The 15917-nt window shown below is 43.9% G+C and overlaps 1 pseudogene across 1 annotated transcript in view; it reads left to right on the top strand.

Annotated features, from left to right (window-relative positions):
• LOC147892589 (ABC transporter F family member 5-like) overlaps positions 1–13954 on the top strand; it is a 51853-nt pseudogene extending 37899 nt beyond the window's left edge. The window contains exons 6-9 of the transcript XR_015542311.1: positions 3296–3397; positions 3580–3708; positions 3839–3943; positions 13554–13954. The product of XR_015542311.1 is annotated as an ABC transporter F family member 5-like (transcript). The remainder of the gene's footprint in view (positions 1–3295; positions 3398–3579; positions 3709–3838; positions 3944–13553) is intronic.
• The last annotated feature ends 1963 nt before the right edge of the window (positions 13955–15917 follow it).

Here is a 15917-nt window from a genome sequence, read left to right as displayed (position 1 = left end):
ATCTTTGGTGAGCATAGATATCCAAAGAATGTAATGTGAGAGCTTTATGTCCATGATGAGAGCCAAAAAAGCTCCATAGTAGTGGACATGAAAGGAGTGATATTGTACTTGGTAAACATCATTAAAGGCAAATAAAACCTGCACATAGGCAACCAAAATGATTGGACGATGCAAAAAGGGACATGTAAGGGCCAAGTAGCTAGCTTCCAGTATTCCAATTTCTTTTCATCTTGGAAAGCACATAGTCTATTTGCTTGCGATGAGTATATGTCCACCCCAAACGGTAATCAAGATGACGCAAAAGCTGAGTAAGTGAAATTATTTCCCAAGGCCATAAAATGTGATGCCAATCTTTTCCATGCAATGGAAGAAGCTTGGACTTTTCGAAGTTAACCCGCAATCTAGCTGCCAAACATAGCACACATAAGGCATGAAATATCTCTTTCAGCCTTCGAAGGAGTGAAGAAGAGTTATCGGCAAAAGCTTGCACAAATAGTGGCCTTCCTCCACCTATCTCTAACCCGTACAATGCACCAATAGGTATTTAATGATCCGTATATTGAAGCATAGCTATCACATAAGCAAGGCACTGAGAGACAGCCTTGACAAACTGAGCAAGAGAGTGTCCATTCATTTGTATTATCACCAGCTAGAATGCCCGCAGCTTTACTGTCATCTTAGCAATCAGCTTAGAGATGATAGGCATGAGTGTAATGAGCCTCCAATCTGTTGGCTTTTAGATTGTATTTTGCACGTAATAGATCATTCTTATAACCTAGATTCCACCACAAACTTGTAAAGTTTACATATCAATACCACATCAAATGAAAGGATCTTCTCTTACGATATCAACTGCAGCAATCGAAGTTCTCACGATCAAATGCCAATGGAAATATCAGAAATATATATCAATACTGTTGAACTCTTGTATATGGCTCAGTTTGTCTTGTGCAATGGTTTTCAAGAATGACCCTTATTCTCACCAGCAGTCTTATACAGGCCGCTGCAAGTACAACCCGCTGCTACACATGGGTTGTGGTTTGTGATTTTCTAGATGAGCAATTTTAAAGTATCTAGAAAGGCTTGAAAAGCAAGTTGATACCTTCTTTCTTATCAGATATTTTCACTTTGAAATTGAATCTGTTTGTAGGATCTTGAGTGTTATCTCAGTACTTATTTCTATTTTGGTCTTCACATTCTCAAAATTTTTCGGTTTTATATGGTGTGGCTTAGTCTTGCATTTTCACTATTGGATAGCTTAATGTGTTTTTTCATGTGGTAAATATTTCATTAGGTTATAGGTCTTTATTATTCTCTTGTGCGAATCTAAGCACAATGCAAAACTAGAGTCCAGCAGTAATCTTTTTGTTGTATTATTGGTCTTGTTGAGATGTGTTTTTAGAGGATGAGTTTGGGAATGTTCCTGGATTCATCTAGGTATATGCTTCTGCCGTATTAGCAGACATGCAAATTTCACCTTGTGAAGTTTTCGTCCAAGTTGCGGCCTGCTGGTATTGTGATAATTCTTTCTATCTTAAATGGTGCGTTGCCCCATCAGCTAGATTTAGATTTAGATGCTCGTTGAGGAGAGACTAAAATGAAAATGTTTAGACTTCACAAGCAGTTGTAGCTTGAATGAAGAGATTTTGGACTACCTTTTGATTAGCCTTCTCCTTTAGTGCTAGCCTTCATCATGGCTGAGTCTGCCCTTCACCTCAGGAGTGCCGACAGAAACTCAGTACGAAGACTTTGTATAAATGGATGCTCAAGTATGTGTGGGTGTGTGGATTTGTATGTGTGAGAGCATATTTTTATACTATGGTCTACACCCACTGTTGGGCGCTGATGACGTCAGTGGGGATGTCATAGTAGCTAGTCCCTGCTATGCATGATGGAGTTTATGGTTTTCAACCTTGTGAGTGACTCTCATGAGATTGAAACTGCACTATGTTGTGTTTTTAGAGGATGAGTTTGGGAATGTTCCTGGATTCATCTAGGTATATGCTTCTGCCGTATTAGCGGACATGCAAATTTCACCTTGTGAAGTTTTCGTCCAAGTTGCGGCCTGCTGGTATTGTGATAATTCTTTCTATCTTAAATGGTGCGTTGCCCTATCAGCTAGATTTAGATTTAGATGCTCGTTGAGGAGAGACTAAAATGAAAATGTTTAGACTTCACAAGCAGTTGTAGCTTGAATGAAGAGATTTTGGACTACCTTTTGATTAGCCTTCTCCTTTAGTGCTAGCCTTCATCATGGCTGAGTCTGCCCTTCACCTCAGGAGTGCCGACAGAAACTCAGTACGAAGACTTTGTATAAATGGATGCTCAAGTATGTGTGGGTGTGTGGATTTGTATGTGTGAGAGCATATTTTTATACTATGGTCTACACCCACTGTTGGGCGCTGATGACGTCAGTGGGGATGTCATAGTAGCTAGTCCCTGCTATGCATGATGGAGTTTATGGTTTTCAACCTTGTGAGTGACTCTCATGAGATTGAAACTGCACTATGTTGTGTTTTTAGAGGATGAGTTTGGGAATGTTCCTGGATTCATCTAGGTATATGCTTCTGCCGTATTAGCGGACATGCAAATTTCACCTTGTGAAGTTTTCGTCCAAGTTGCGGCCTGCTGGTATTGTGATAATTCTTTCTATCTTAAATGGTGCGTTGCCCTATCAGCTAGATTTAGATTTAGATGCTCGTTGAGGAGAGACTAAAATGAAAATGTTTAGACTTCACAAGCAGTTGTAGCTTGAATGAAGAGATTTTGGACTACCTTTTGATTAGCCTTCTCCTTTAGTGCTAGCCTTCATCATGGCTGAGTCTGCCCTTTACCTCCGGAGTGCCGACAGAAACTCAGTACGAAGACTTTGTATAAATGGATGCTCAAGTATGTGTGGGTGTGTGGATTTGTATGTGTGAGAGCATATTTTTATACTATGGTCTACACCCACTGTTGGGCGCTGATGACGTCAGTGGGGATGTCATAGTAGCTAGTCCTTGCTATGCATGATGGAGTTTATGGTTTCCAACCTTGTGAGTGACTCTCATGAGATTGAAACTGCACTATGTTGTGTTTTTAGAGGATGAGTTTGGGAATGTTCCTGGATTCATCTAGGTATATATTGTTGAGATGTGTGGCTATTTCTGCTCTCTTCATTTGGAATGCCTGTTGTCTTCCATTCCAAAATTTATTCTTGGAATTGTTTATCTTCTATTCTTCATACTTAGGTCACAATATGTTTTTAATTTCAAACAAACTTCCGTTAAGTACAAGTTGATTGGATTTGCTGCAGGCACGATTGGCTCTTTGTAAGTTTATGGTCACTCCATCTACTATGCTTATTTTGGATGAACCCACAAATCATTTGGACATCCCTTCAAAGGAAATGCTTGAGGTGTGGTTTAAGTTTTATGTTTATTATGCAAGAAGCTTGTGGCTTTCTCTTGACATAGTATTTAATGCTAATTTTGTGATTTCCTTTTAAGTAGATACTTCCCAATGACTTCAGTGTTACAGAACATACTGAGCTTATTATTTTCTCATACAATCTTCCTGTTTTCTAACTTGCTTCTGCAGGACGCTATAAGAGAGTACCAGGGTACGGTCATCGCTGTTTCCCATGATAGATACTTTTTGAGGCAAATAGTTAATCGAGTAGTGGAGGTCAAGGAGATAAAGTTGCAGAACTATGCAGGGGACTATAATGTAGAGTATCAACTTTTGTACATCATGATTTTGATTTTGGCATTGTACTTTTTCAGTAATGGAAGAGTTTTCTGTTATAATTAGTTCTGTAGTGCCGGTGAACAAATTCTGTGGACTTTGTTTTTGGCAGTACTATCTCAAACAAAACTTAGAAGCTCGAAGAAAGGAGCTTGAAAGGGATGCAGAGCTTGATGCGAAAGCTCCTATTGTGAAGGCCAAATCCAAAATGTCTAAGGTTTGCTCTCTAAGTTCGTAAATCTTTTTGAAATGGCGATTTAGCCATGTATTCCATGTTTCCTCTTTTTAAAATTGTTTATGGAAAGACTTGGTTCGAGAATGGTATAAGTTGGAGTGCCTTAGCGGTGTTTCTTTTATTGAGGAAATGTTTTTTGGGTCGATAGAAGGTATAAATGAATGCTCTAGGATGTGTATGTGTAAAAGCTTATGTTTATATTATGGTCTATACCCACCACTGGGTGCTGTTTTTGGTGTTGACGTGGGTCTTATAGGAAGAGTTCTTTTGCTATTCGTGATCGAATTTATGATATTCAACATTGTGTGTGATTGCCATGAGGTTCAAACTGCACTATTTCTGTTTAGGAGCATGTTTTTGTATTCATCTAGATGTATGTTTTTTGCTGTGTTAGATGGCGAGGTCAGTGCTCGCGCAGAGATACAGGGGCTCAGGGCATCCGAACAGGCCGGCTTCAGGATGGACCACTCGACTTACGATCACATTTTTACACTTAGAGGGATCATTGAGGAGGCCAGACACAGGAGACAGAGAGTATTGTTGCTTTGTGGATTTCCGCAAGGCATTCGACACCGTTCCCCGTGCCCGACTCATCAGACGTCTGCAGGAGTTAGGCTACGACTCGGCGATTATCTGGGCAGTAGTAGCTCTCTATGAGCGGGTGACGGGGCAGGTCAGGATTGGCACCAGCTGGATCCCAGAGATCACGAGCACTATCGGAGTCAAACAAGGATGTCCCTTGTCATCGACTCTATTTGGCCTCTACATTTGGCCTCTACATCGACGAGCTCGAGACCACCATCAGGACACTCGGAGGTGCAGGCTTCTCTCTTGCGGGGACTGCCATCCAGATTCTCCTATACGCAGACGATGTAGTGCTAGATGGCAAGGTCAGTGCTCGCGCAGAGATACAGGGGCTCAGGGCATCCGGACAGGCCGGCTTCAGGATGGACCACTCGACTTACAATCACATTTTTACACTTAGAGGGATCATTGAGGAGGCCAGACACAGGAGACAGAGAGTATATTGTTACTTTGTGGATTTTCGCAAGGCATTCGACACCGTTCCCCGCGTCCGACTCATCAAACGTCTGCAGGAGTTAGGCTACGACTCGGCGATTATCTGGGCAATAGTAGCTCTCTATGAGCGGGTGACGGGGCAGGTCAGGATTGGCACCAGCTGGACCCCAGAGATCACGAGCACTATCGGAGTCAAACAAGGATGTCCCTTGTCACCGACTCTATTTGGCCTCTACATCGACGAGCTCGAGACCACCAACAGGACACTCGGAGGTGCAGGCTGCTCTCTTGTGGGGACTGCCATTCAGATTCTCCTATATGCAGACGATGTAGTACTACTATCCTCTTCTGCTACAGGTCTTCAGCGACACTTGGATGGACTTCAGGCTTTCTGTGATACACATGACTTGAAGGTCAATCTTGGGAAAACCAAGGTGATGATCTTCAACACTTCTAGGCCCGCTATGCACCGAGAGCAGTTCCTCTTTGCCGGCGACCCTGTTGAGATAGTTGACTCCTACACATACTTGGGCGTTGTCTTCTCAGGCCCGATCTTCACGATGCGTCCGGCCATGCAGGCCAGGATCAGTCGGGGATATGCCGCTCTTGCCAGGCTGGAGCGACAGTGCTACCACTCCCACTTCCAGGACCCGCGGACCAAGTCTCTCCTTTTTGATTCTTTGGTCCACCCAGCAGGCATGTATGGTAGCCCTTGGTGGGGAGTCGACCTTTCAGACACAGAGTGGGCTCGAGTTGAGCGCCTGCAGATACTGATGTTTGCTCGGATGATCCGTAGCAAACCATCGGTACCACACCAGATCATTCTAGCAGAGTTCGGCGCCTCACCCCTATAGCTTGATGCGGCTTTTCAGGCTATCACCTACCTCCACAGAGTCAGGGATTTTGGCTCCTCTGCTGACAGTCGTCTCCGCCTACCTTGGTTAGCCCTACCCTCCTCTATGGCCTTATCCGTTGATGGGGACCAGCGATGCTGGTATAGTCGTCTTTCCAGTTGGTTCACCCGACTGGGCCTCGACTTAGACCGGTTGCCTCCTTTTTCAGTACAGCCTCGACGCTCCACCATCTCCTCTCTCCCCCACTGACCAGCAGGTCAACCGGCTCATTCGGGCGGATCTGCTCCAGCTCCACACCTGGCGGACATGGTTTCTTCACTCCGAGCTTCCTGTGAAGCTCGACTTCTACCGCCGACACTGCCTCCAGATCTCACAGGAGGGCTTCATCACACCTCCGGGTTACACACAACTTCATCTACCACATGCGCTCCGGATCTCCCTCGGTCAGTTTAGGGTCTTGTCACATCGATTACGGATCGAGAGTGGACGCGCAGAGGGTATCCCACGAGAGGACCGCCTTTGCCCACTTTGCGACTTACAGGAAATCGAGTCGGAGGAGCATTTTGCTTTCAGATGTCCTATCTATTATGCCATTCGAGGCCGATACCACTGCCTCTTCCGCAACGGATTCGGCTCCCTCTCACACATGCTACAATTCCCGGATCAGCGGTGCCTTGCTGCTTTCTTACATGAGATGACCCGCCACCGAGATACTTCTCTCCGAGCACGGCGACACGAGCAGCACACACAGCGTGAGGATATCCAACGGCCTATCACTGACTTCTTTCAGCCACAGAATACCTCTTCTCAGTCTAGCCGACGACGCGGACGTGAGCGAGAGCCAGAGTCACGACAGCTGCGTCAGCGGACAGATTCACACATCCAGGTCCATGACATCTCGTCTCTGCTCTCGGCCCGCCCCACTGGGGTTACCGTTGCCCTCATCCACAGGGCCACCCGCCACCCCCGACGACCGAGCTCGACTAGGCCGCGTGACGTCAGAGGCCAATCATCTATCGCAGGGTTTTTTCCGACTTCCCATTTGACGGCCCCTCTATGATTGGTCTCTGACGATCACCACCTGCACGTGTATACTGTATCTCCCCCCTCTGTCCCACTTTTTTGTGCCCCCCCCTTCTTCTTCTTTGTATCATCTGGAGGTAGACACATATTTTTTGTATCAGGACTAGACACATAGTCCTTCATAACCTCTTTTTTTGTAGAAACGGTTGGTTGGCCTGTTTTGAGACCACCACCGTTATGCTCATTGTATCAGTTATCTTTAGTCTCATAGACCTTCACGGTCTCCCGAAGACTTTAATAAACTTTCTTTCTTTCTTTCTTTCTAACCATAAACACACTCCAAGCACAACAAGGTAAACAAAGTAAAGATCAACAAACAACTTACCTCCCAGACACCCCCCAAGCACACGTGCTAGAGATTGGACTCCCACAAGGCTACGGCCATAGCTCCAGCATCCATACCTCCGTAATTGTCCAATAGGAACTTTAGCATAGTATCTCGTGATCTGCCATGTTTCACTAGGAGCTGGTCCTAGAATTCCAATTATTGTCTTCATTGGCCTCCAAGAATGACATACATCATTAGAATAGAACCAAAACTCTAAGCTCGTGATCCGGACCAGACCTTGTAGTGGCGCTAACACTCCAAGCAGCACAAGGTAAACAAAATAAAGATCAACAGACAACTTATCTCCTAGACACCCCCCAAGCATGCATGCTAGAGATTAGACTCCCACCAAAAATTTAAGCTCGTGATCCGGACAAGACCTTGTAGCGGCGTCAACACACTAGAATTCCAATGCAATAGCCTTGGCCACTAAAGATGCTGCCTCACCCTTGCACTTTGCTTCCTTGGCAATTTCGTTGTCTAAGCCAATTCTTGGATTCAATAGGCATCCAATTCCACACACTACCACCCAATTGCCAAGGCAAGGCATTTCCCACTGTGTATGTCCAACTAAAAGATGACTATGCATTCCACAAGGCATCCAGCTTTCTGTAGAGGGTTTGGCAGTCCCACAACCCAACAATGCAACAACACAAATCTGGAACTGCACAAGTAACCTCAAGGCAGGAAGAAATCCACAACACTCTCCCTTTCGCACTAATCTAGGCATACCCTTTGTGTTTGGGTGTTTGTCCACGGCTTGAATGGCCGAGAGAGAACTTCGAACCACAAAAGAGCAATAATACACCTCAAAAATGATAAATGGAATCCAAATGAAGGTTAGAATGACTCTACTTGCCGTCCATGGAAGAGGGATGAGATGTGGCTTCGCACCTATCCTCTGTCTAGGCCCCCAGTAGTGCAGAGATGACCTTACAATCACGAGCAAATGAAGGAGGGGCACTTTAGCCTCCCTTTCAGTTTTTAAAGTTTGTTTCTCAGTGGTATTTAAGTAATGGAAGTGGCTGGAAATGATGATTGTGGCTGTGATTAGTGTGGATGTCAAGTTAGCTATGGTTTATTGCCCTTTAGCTTGCTAGAGGCTGATATCAGTGTTTCCATTGCTGGGATAAATAAATACCAAAAGGTGCGCCAAAGCATTTGGGGCCAATCTGCGTCTCGTGTGTATGGTTCATGAGTAGGGGCACTCTAGCCTCCTTTTCAGTTTTTTTAAAGTTTGTTTCTCAGTGGTATTTAACTAATAGTAGTGGCTGGAAATGATGCATTGTGGCTGTGATTAGTGTGGATGTCAAGCTAGTTATGGTTTACTGTCCTTTAACTTGCTCTAATATGTGTGGGTGTGTGGATTTGTATGTGTGAGAGCATATTTTTATACTATGGTCTACACCCACTATTGGGCGCTGATGATGTCAGTGGGGATGTCATAGTAGCTAGTCCTTGCTATGCATGATGAAGTTTATGGTTTTCAATTTTATGAGTGACTATCGTGAGATTGAAAGTGCACTAAGTTGTGTGTTTTTAGAGGATGAGTTTGGGAACGTTCCTATATTCATCTGGGTATATATATTTACTGCCCTTTAGCTTGCAAGAGGCCGGTTTCACATATCTAGAAGAGCATCCCGCTTCTAGAAACCGTCCTTGCTAGATATAGCAAATTGGCCCTTTGCCATTATTTGAAGTCCTCTAGCCCCATGTTATTTTGTCTCCTTTAATCCCAAGGCCCTAGATAAAGCCCACTAATCCAAGGATTAGCATCTAGGTGCATAACATTCTTTCCCTCTCTTAAGCGTTTACTCTTAAACGAAGTTGGAAACGTTCTTCTACAAACTAACAATTGAGTCCCAAGCTGAGTCTTCCTGAGACCTATCCTTCCACTAAACTTCGAACTTTGGAATTAATGTATTCCCGAGTTTTGTTTCCTTGAGATTTATAACTCATTCAAGTTCGTGCAGAACATAGGTTAAGTTCTTGACTTCCAGATCGATAACTCTTTCAGGTTCGTGCGGAACATAGGTTAAGTTCGTGAGTTCCACAAGTTCTTGGTGCAAGACAAGACTGCTATCTCCGGCCCCCAACACCTCTTTCAACCTACTGATATGAAAGACTGTGTGAACTTTTACATGTGGGAGGCAATTCTAGTTTGTATCCAACCTCATTAATCTTTCAAGATTAAGAACGGTCCACAGTACCTAGGGGATAACTTCTACCAACCCCATCCGCAACATCTTTGAATCCTTTGGTAGCACACGCATTCCCTTAGACAACTCCTTGGGCGAATACCATCTATCAGCATAAGCATGAAGCACTACATGGGTTGGCATGTGGGCAACAGATATGGACAGGTCTGGTTGCCACATTTGCAGCATGGAAGACCCAGCCAAGCAGACGTGGGAAAGGCCCCTGGACAGGGTAGGATAGGCCAGGTCGGCTATGTAGCTTGGACAGGTCGGTGACAGGGTCTGCCCTTCTCCCATTACATGTGGTTGGCCTTGTGGGGGGCCCAGTTGGGCATCATCAGTCATAATTAAAAAAAAAACTTTTTCACAGAGCCATAAAAAGTCCTTTAGGGCATGCAGCAAGAGGAGTACAGCAAGTGTAGCAGCAGGTAGGCCCCCTGTTGTTACTAAATTTGCAGCAGCAGATAGGCCCACTTATGTTACTAAAGTTGTAGCAGCAGATAGGCCCACTTTGTTACTAGATTTGTAATAGCTTTAGGATGTAGTGTGGAGTCCATTCGAGGTCAATTTTGCAATGACTTTGTCCATTTTTTGAACATATTAGAGGCATGATTTTGCTGTCTGTTTGGCTGCGTTCTCTATGTAACTATGATTTAATTGTATGTAGGCTGTTAGATTGTGATCTACGGTAATGCATAGTTATAAACAAAACACATTTCTTTGAGAGAGAACTGTTTCAAACCTTTTGAAACGTTTCTCTGCATGCATGCATGGGTTTTGCCCTTGATTTGTATTTTTGGGTTTCACTGTATTTTTAACATTAATTTCAATCATTGAACACGACAGCTGCGTCAGCGGACAGATTCACACATCCAGGTCCATGACATCTCGTCTCTGCTCTCGGCCCGCCCCACTGGGGTTACCGTTGCCCTCATCCACAGGGCCACCCGCCGCCCCCGACGACCGAGCTCGACTAGGCCGCGTGACATCAGAGGCCAATCATCTATCGCAGGGTTTTTTCCGACTTCCCATTTGATGGCCCCTCTATGATTGGTCTCTGACGATCACCACCTGCACATGTATACTGTATCTCCCCCCTCTATCCCACTTTTTTGTGCCCTCCCCTTCTTCTTCTTTGTATCATCTGGAGGTAGACACATATTTTTTGTATCAGGACTAGACACATAGTCCTTCATAACCTCTCTTTTTTTTGTAGAAACGGTTGGTTGGCCTGTTTTGAGACCACCACCGTTATGCTCATTGTATCAGTTATCTTTAGTCTCATAGACCTTCATGGTCTCTCGAAGACTTTAATAAACTTTCTTTCTTTCTTGATCTCATGACAATTCACATGTGTAGACAAATAAGCATAGAATATGACCTAGGTTTTTATAGTTCTATGCATTGTATGCCATTTTCTAGAGCTGTATAATTGAGAATTATTCATGCTTAGCATCATTTTTGGGGCCAGAAAGTAATGTTTCTAATTTCTCTGACATTTCTACATTTCGAAATGTACTATGTGATCCTGGGTACAAGCATGGGTTTGCCTCAAGAATAAAGCCCCTAGTATCTGACACCTGATATCAGATCCTAATGTATTTTCTTAATGAAGGGGAAGGATCTTTGTGGGAAGGAAAATAACTTTGATTCGAATAGGTGTGTCATTTGTCAAGGGCTGCAAAATGTCTGGTTATTTTTCATTACTTCAATTTCTTCAAATTCAGTGTTGGGCATACCTATTCTTAGGTTCAGGGAGAGGGCAAGTTGAACAAAAACATAACCCATTTTGGAAAGGTGAAGGTCAGGAGCCATGTTGCACAGGCCTCATGCCCTGGGGTAGTTATCTGACAACACAAGAACATAGAGTCGGCATTGTACTCACCTCTTATTACTTCTGGAGCTAACTTGGCGTAGCTTGTATCTAACCTAGGATTATGTTTTAAACCAATCATAGTAGCTATTAGCTATAGAGCAGGGTTTTCCCCACTGGACATGGGTTTTACTTGAGATCACTTGCAATTCTCTCATCTCTTTCTCTCCTTTCCAGTTTTGTGTGTAGGTTTGCTCTCTCTCTCTCTCTCTCTCTCTCTCTCTCTCTCTCTCTCTCTCCATTTCTGTTCAGATCCACTGCACTTCTCACATGGTATCAGAGCCACAGCTGGCTAGAGGCCTGAGGTGTCGAGGGGGTGTTGAGCCAACAGAGAGGATGCTTAGACCTGCTGTTCGGAGATGTTTGTGAGGAGGCGATGATGGTGGCCAAGAATATCTGGAAACAGTTGGCGTCCTTGTACAATCAAACCTCTCCCATGAAAAGGATCTCTTTGGAAGTCTAGATGCGGTTGTTGGATCTCAAGAAGTATTGATCGATGTGGTAACAAATCAACAAGTTACAGGAACTTCAACAGGAGATCCTCCAAGCAGGTAAGCAGATATCTTCCGAGACCTGGCCATAACTCTACTATCCCTGCTATCCTCTCAGTATGGTGGATTCTATTCGTCCTTGATAACCAGTGGAAGGATGAATGTGTTGACCTGGGAAGAACGGATCCCGATGGTGCTTGACCAAGAGGAGAGATTTGGAGATCATACCTATAAGAGTCTGCCTAAGGCTTTGGCAGCTGAGCAGAAAGGATGGAAGAAGTTGACAGCTGAGGAATGGGAAGCACTTAGATAGGGATTCATGCTCACAATGAGATACCAAAACAATAAGGGACTGATAGATAGCCTGGCTCCCCCTTCCTAATTGGCTGTACAAATGAGCCGACCCTATGCTCTAGGGGGCTGACTCTTGCCCCTAGGTGGACCGACCTGGCCTGCTCAATGAAGGGACTGCTGCATAGCCCTATACGAGGGCTATAGCTCCCTGCCTCCTAGCCCGACTGCCCCTCTACAAGGGACGATCCTTACTGCCCTGCCATGAGCCGACCAACAGGCCTCCCTCACCCTATAAAGGGCTGCTTGGGCCTAGCCCTAAAGGGTGGCCACACTAGCCCCCCTCCTGCTCTCCACAGTGCGCAGAAAGGACTGATCCAGGGGCTGCCTATGCAGAACATCAGCAGGCTGATTCCCTGGCACATGCGACCAGAACGTGGCCCAGGTATGCATCCATCCCCGCCTGTAAGGCTCTCAGGGCTCGCAAAGTGGTAGTCCCACCTGTATATGGAGATGAAACTTCACTCCCAAACAAGGAGGCAGGAATAGATGTGGAAATCGGAGCAGGTGTGCTACCACACATGGAAGAACATGTTGCTCTTGGGGGACTGGTGATGCTCGACCTGAAGGATCAAAAATCACAGGTGGTGATCCAATACTATCCAACATACCTTCAAATGTGCAAGGTATGCTATTGGAACCATTAAATAAGCCTGCAATTGGTTTGTGCCTCCACTTTTTGTTGCTTTATAAAAGTGATATTTCCACTTGCATGCTCCTCCTTTTGGGTCTGAATGCCGTGTGGACGAGCCATTGAAAGAGAGGATGAAAGAATGGTCGGGAGCTGCAAAAGAATGCAGCAAAAGGACTCCCAACATTTGCTGCAGCCTGCAAACTTCCAAGGAAGGTGGGAGGGTCCAAGAGGGACTTGAGACTTACCACTCGAGAGAGCATGGGGCTGAGAGGAGGGAATTCTGAGCTTTGAGCTGAGAGGAGAGGGCTGAGCAGTGAGAGGAGGGAAGAGGTTTGAGAGGGGTGGCTGAGAGAGTAAGGGTGGGGTGAGAGGGCTGAGAGGAGGGGAAGGCTGAGACGAGGGTCCAACAGCAAAGAGCAACAACAAACAGTGCCATTTCAACATTCAGCCATTTTAACCCCCATCCCATGGCATTGCCAGACCTAGAACCTGGAATGCCAAGGCATTCTGGGAACACTGGTGGTCCCTTGAGTTCCTGACCTGGTGGATGTTGTGGACGTCCCACGTCACCTTCAATTCCAGTAAAGAACGTTTCGACGGTCCGGAAGGGGAATGGCGTTCCCCTGATAAGTATGGGTCAGACTCCACTTAGTTGCTCAAAACACTGATGGATTTTGCTGCTGCATAGTAGTGTCTGATGTTTTTGGTCTATGCATTGGATGGATGAGATACTCTAACATGGTCTTCCTACTCTGTACAGGCCGAGAAGGAGCTACAGAAGAAACAGAAGGCCCAGTCTTTCCAACAGGGTAAAGCTAAGGGTAAGGTCAGCAAAAATGCAAAGAGGTGGAATTGATCGGGTAACATAAGATTCTATTGTAATCTTTGTATCTGGAACAGGAACTGTACTAGAAAGATATGATGACATAGTTTGTTGAAAGAAAAAGACAGAGCATTTCATTTTCTGTACATAATTATATTACAATTACATGTAAATGAATGGCTGGTAGCAGATAGAAGTACTTCTCTACAACATAGAATCTCAACGCTACCAATTTCCTGAACTCTCTCTGCCATTTTTCTGCCATTATATGCTGTGCTCCAATGTTTTTGGGCTGCAGACAGCTACAAATTGAAGGATGATTCAGAATTTATTATTGTACGGACAATGATAAATCCAAATTCTATAGGTTTTAACCTCAAAACACAATTATAGAGAATTTCATCTCTCTCTCTCTCTCTCTCTCTTATAGTGATGTTTGATACAAAATGGAAGATTCTCAAACACGTCATAGTCAGTAACTTTACAAGTGGAGTAACAACAAGGCTTGCAAGCAAACCCAAGTCACATTAATATGTAGTTTGGACCATGTGATTGCATAGAAAACTCTTAGATCAAGGACATTAGATTCATACTTGCATATTGAAAGAGGCCATGATGTTGACTTATTTATTAGCAACACATATTTTCCATAATGCATATTAAGCTATGAGATGCCTATGGTGCAAGTATCACTCACACTAATATTGCCAATAGAACTTACAAGAGTTTATTTATTTGTTTCAATATTGTGGTATGTTTATGTATTTTGAAGGATCCAATTTTAGCAAAAGTAGCAATGAATTCGGTATGTTGTGTGTGTGAGTTTTGTAAGGAAAATACCATGTTTCCAAATTGTACATTTACAATAAGGGATATTAATATTATCCACAAAATTCATGAGGCGTGCATAAAAAGGAGATCAAGGGGTTACGGATGGGTTTTTAAATATGAGTTTGAACGCACGTTGTATGTAGAATTTTCTAAAAGTGCACCCCTCGTGTATGTAGAATTTTCTAAATGTGCACCCCTCGTGGCCAAAACAAGGAACGAATCATCTAGAGAAAACTACTTTAGTAAATGAGGTCAATGAAATAGATGATTCTATAAGAGGTCATGATCATCACCTCCAATGGTTGTATAAGCAATGCTCACTCCTAGAAGGTAGGAGTGTTCTCCTGTGAGCCACCATCTTCATCAAAATTGGTGGTGTTGGGAGAGAAAGATCATCAAAATTAGTGTTGTTTAGTGCTAGCCTTCGTCATGGCTAAGTTTGCCTTTGACCTCCGGAGTGCCTATAGAAACTCAGTATGAAGACTTGTATAAATGGATGCTTAAGTATGTGTGGGTGTGTGGATTTGTATGTGTGATGACGTTAGTGGGGATGTCATAGTAGCTAGTCTCTGCTTTGCGTGATGGAGTTTATGGTTTTCAACCTTATGACTATCATGAGATTGAAACTGCACATCGTTGTGTTTTAGATGATGAGTTTGGGAATGTTCTTGGGTTCATCTAGGTATATAGGTATATGTATACCCAATGCCGATCTGATATCTAAGTATCTGTAACACTACCAAATATTGTGGCCAAGCCATCATTATAGATCTTACATGTCCATTCTTGCCTAGGAATGTCTTCCATCTACTTGTCTGTGTCTCCAAGTCATGGGAGCTAACTCTAAATCTACATGTGGCCTATCTCTTGTACATAGACATGTTGTCTTGGAGCTCATTGTATGTCAGCATACGGTTTATCTCTCTTGTAAAACCCCAACTTCCCTTGCATTCTTTCCATAGTGTATCCACCACTTTCTACTTCCCAAATTCTCTTATAGCCCCTTTTCTTTCAGGTAAATCTTGGCTTTCTACTTCCTGATTCTCTTATAGCCCCTTTTATCTCGGATAAATCTTGGCTTTCTATTTCCCAAATTCTCTTATAGCCCCTTTTCTCTTAGGTAAATATTGGCGCGATATATATCCACATCTTTCCACCACGTGTGCTTCTCTAAACCATCCTTTTTCCTTTGTGACTTTCATTACTTTAAGCAAGATTCTATTGTTGTCGATTTTTTGAAATTTAACTATGTATGTGATCAAGACAAAGTGCTTCCCTTTCAAGAGGTAGCATTCCAAATTCAAGCAAAAGCACAGGATAAGTAGTTTACACTCTTGCCCCTACCCAAAACCTTTTTTGAATGTTCAAGTCCTTTGCCAAATTAGTGCCCCACACTAGAAATCCATCTAAGACCACTAGGAGACTAAGATACTAAAGAGAAATTTCCTCATACTTCCATTCCATAACTTT

Source organism: Dipteris shenzhenensis, chromosome 16 (assembly GCF_047967505.1).
Source record: "Dipteris shenzhenensis isolate YYH24624 ecotype China chromosome 16, Dip_SZ_1.0, whole genome shotgun sequence".
In the NCBI taxonomy this organism is placed as follows: Eukaryota; Viridiplantae; Streptophyta; class Polypodiopsida; order Gleicheniales; family Dipteridaceae; genus Dipteris; species Dipteris shenzhenensis.
This window is presented reverse-complemented; position numbering and strand designations above follow the sequence as displayed.